This window comes from Eutrema salsugineum, unplaced genomic scaffold (assembly GCF_000478725.1).
Source record: "Eutrema salsugineum unplaced genomic scaffold, Eutsalg1_0 scaffold_4, whole genome shotgun sequence".
In the NCBI taxonomy this organism is placed as follows: Eukaryota; Viridiplantae; Streptophyta; class Magnoliopsida; order Brassicales; family Brassicaceae; genus Eutrema; species Eutrema salsugineum.
This window is the reverse complement of record NW_006256686.1, coordinates 1,334,708-1,338,463: the sequence shown is the minus strand read 5'-3', so window position 1 is coordinate 1,338,463 and position 3,756 is coordinate 1,334,708.

Below are 3,756 nucleotides of genomic sequence, written 5' to 3'. Positions count from 1 at the left end.
TATGTGTCCTTGAGGATAGAGGCTTAAAAGATGAGATCTTAAAATAAGCTCACTAGTCGCGTTTCTCCATACATCCAGGATGTACAAAAATGTATGGAGACTTGAAACGGTATTATCACTGGAGTTACAAGAAGAAAGAAGTGGAAGCTTATGTGGCCAACTGTGAGATATGCCAACTGGTTAAGGCAGAGCGGAGATTACCAGGTGGCCTATTGCAAGAGTTACCTCTACCCCAATATGGTCACTATGGGATTTTGTTTGTGTGTTACCGACAACGACTAGAGTTATGGATGCAGTTTGGGTGATCGTAGACAGGCTCACAAAATCAGCTCACTTCCTACCCATCAAGAGGACATTTAGTGTGGATCGTTTGGCAGCGATATACTTAGAGGAGATTGTGAAGTTGCATGGAGTCTCTGTGAGTATTGTTTTGCATAGGGATCCAAGATTTACATCAAATTCTTGGCAAGCGTTTCAAAAAGCGTTAGGGACTAAAGTCCATTTGAGTACGACCTATCACCCACAGACGGATGGACAATCAGAACGCACCATTCAGACGCCAGAAGATATGTTGCGAGCAAGTGTTTTAGATTGGGATATGAGTCAGCTATGTTATTTACCGCTGGCAGAGTTCGCCTATAACAATAGTTACCATTCGAGCATTGGGATGGCACCCTATGAGACTCTTTATGGACGGCCGTGCCGCACACCCTTCTGTTAAACCGAAGTAGGGGAGGGTCAAGAATTAGAAACAGCAGCGGTCCATGAAACAGTTGAGCAAGTGGAACTATTGAAAGAAAGATTGAAAGCGGCTCACGATCGTCAGAAAAGTTGGGCATATAAAAGAAGAAGGGATCTAGAATTTGCGGTTGGGGATTTGGTATATCTAAAGATGAGAACATTTCAAGGAAATGCAGATAAGAACCGAAAGTTGAAAAATCTTAAGCCAAGATACCTTGGACCGTATCAAATCATAGAAAGGATTGGAAATGTGGCTTATTGCTTGGACCTACCTGAAGAATTAAAACCGTTTCATGACGTGTTCCACGTAACTGTATTGCAAAAGACAGTTCTAGACCTAGAGCTAATTATTCCCCATCCCCCAGAAGGTTTAGAAAAGAATGTTTCAATTTGGGTCAAACCTTTAGAAATTTTAAGCAGGAGAGAAGTTGTGAAAAAAGGAAGGACGGTTCAAGATGTCCTTGTACGCTGGGAGAAGGATGGACGAGAGGAAACGTGGGAGTCTGAACGGAAAATGGCAAAGGATTACCCCGAGCTCTTCAAAGACATGAGCAGAGTGCAGTGATGGAACTGAATTTGAGGACGAATTCCTTTGTAGTAGGGGAGAATTGTGACATCCCAGTTATAAAAAAAAATGAATTGTGACATGCCGGTGAGTTTGACTCCAAACGCCATCACGGAGATTAAAGCAGGCAACGTCAATTTGAAGCCTAGGTATTAGATATCAAACTTGTGATATCCCAATTATAAAAAAAATATGAATAAGCTCAAAGCTTAAAGCCCAGGGGAAAAAATAAAGCCATAAGTGTTAGTAAGAGCATTTTTGTCATTTTTCCTCCACCCTAGACCTAAAGAGTTCGACCCCCTCCCTATATAAAGGGCCAGCCACATTTTTTTGAGAGGCACAAAGAGTTAACAAAGGGTCAATTTAATATTATGTCCGAGTGAGGGTTCTGCTGGGTCGTTTGCCAGAAACTCAGATCGAGCTTGGTGCCGATCTTTATACCTCTGGAAAGATCTCGCTGCAAGGAATCTTTTAAGTGAGCTGAAAGTTGGCGAAAAATCATTCGTTTCTGCAAATCTGATTTTTCCGATTTCGCAGTGAACTTGAGAAACGATTTGTTGTCGATCCAGAAGGACCCAGATAGCGATCCATATACCAATCTGTAGATCTCGGATCCTTCTTTCCAGATCAACTTTCAGATCCTGATTCCGAGGTAAATTGTGAAATTTATCGCTGTAGCTTACTGATAGGAAAAAGTCAGAGAGAAGCCAGGATAGGTACCCTTTGCTGAATTCAGATGGTGTCTCAGCTCAACATGCTATGCTTGCGGTTCAGCTCAATGATGGAGTCAAGTCGGCACAGGTTGAGAAGGAATCATTGTTCAGCTGATTGATTATATTTGCAGCGACGTTAAAGGCCGCAAGTAATTTCCATTTTTCTCCTTAAATTGTTTTCTCTTGTTCCAGCTGAATTTCATAGCTTTGGTGGAATTTCCCAGCGATTTCTGATTTCTTGTTTGCCGGAAAAGTATTTGGTGCTTCAGTAAGTGCGACGTTAGAGGCTTGCTAGGTGTGTATTGATTTGGTATGGAGGGAAAGTTTAAGCCATGTGAGTTTGTTGGACGTTTGTGTTTTGGTAATTCAATCTTTATTTTGGTTTGAGAACAAACTCAGTACACCAGTTTTGCCTCGGATAAAACTTTCAGCTCTGTGACATACCATGATTCTCGCTCAGCTGAATGCTCGTAATGTTTTTGATAGTTGTTAGTTGTATGTGTAAGACATACCATTGTTGTTAGATCTTGTTCCGCCATGGTGTTGAATTTCGTAGTTTTGATGAAATTTTCCAGTGATTTCTGATTACTGGTTTGCCGTAAAAGTAGTTTCAAGGCTTGCTAGCGTGTTACTGCTTTAGCTTTGAAGGGAGAGAAGTTAAGCCATGTGATATTGTTGGACGTTTTTGTTTTCATAATTCCATCTTTAGTACACCAATTCGTATAAGAGAACAAAATCTGTATAGCATTTTTGCCTTCGAATTCAACTTTCAGCTCTGTGACATGCTAAATTTCTCCCTCAATCGAATGTCTCGCAATGTTTTTTGAGCATTTCTAGTTATATGTTTTAGTTGTATGTGTTAGACATTTGTTACAATGAGGTTCAAAAGCAAAGATAGCTTTGTTTGAGGATTGTTGTCAGTTATCTTGTGTTGATGAATGATTTGGCTAAAATTTCTCCTAGTGCCAAAGATTTGTGATGTTGTCTCTGTAGTTCATAGAAATTTAATTGTAGGTTGGCATATGTTGTGGAAAACTTTCAGGGGAGAACATGGAGACGATTATGTTGATCGTGTTTGTAGATAATATATTACAAATTATGAGACGACAGTACCACTTGAGTGAGCATGAGATATTTGAAGGAGTTTTGCTCTCTTTGATTGTAATTTTCGTATACTTCTATGCATATTGTGTGCAGGCTTATTGTGGTGCTGAACATGGAGACGACAGTACAACATTTTGAAACCATTGGCAACCCCACAATGTCTGTAGAGACAATATGCCTGGAGAAGGTTCCAGGAATGAGATAAGAAAAGCTGTTTCTCATATCAAAGAGGAAGATCTTGAAAGATCAGATAAGCTTGACTGGGTCACTGTGAAAGCAACCATATCATTCATCAAAACTGATAGCTTCTGTTACACAGCTTGTCCTTTGATGATTGGAGATAAATAATGCAACAAGAAGGTGACACGGACTGGAACAAACATGTGGCTCTGTGACCGGTGCAACCAAGAGTCCGAGGAATGTGACTACAGATACCTAATTCAGGTGCAGATTCAAGACCACACAGGGTTGGCTTGGGTAACCGCGTTTCAAGAATCGGGTGAAGAGATCATAGGCTGTCCGGCTAAGCAGATTTACACACTGAAATACGAATTGTAGAACGATGAGGAATTCGCAGATATTGTTAGAAACAGACTGTTTCATCAGTACATGTTGAAGTCGAAGATCAAAGAG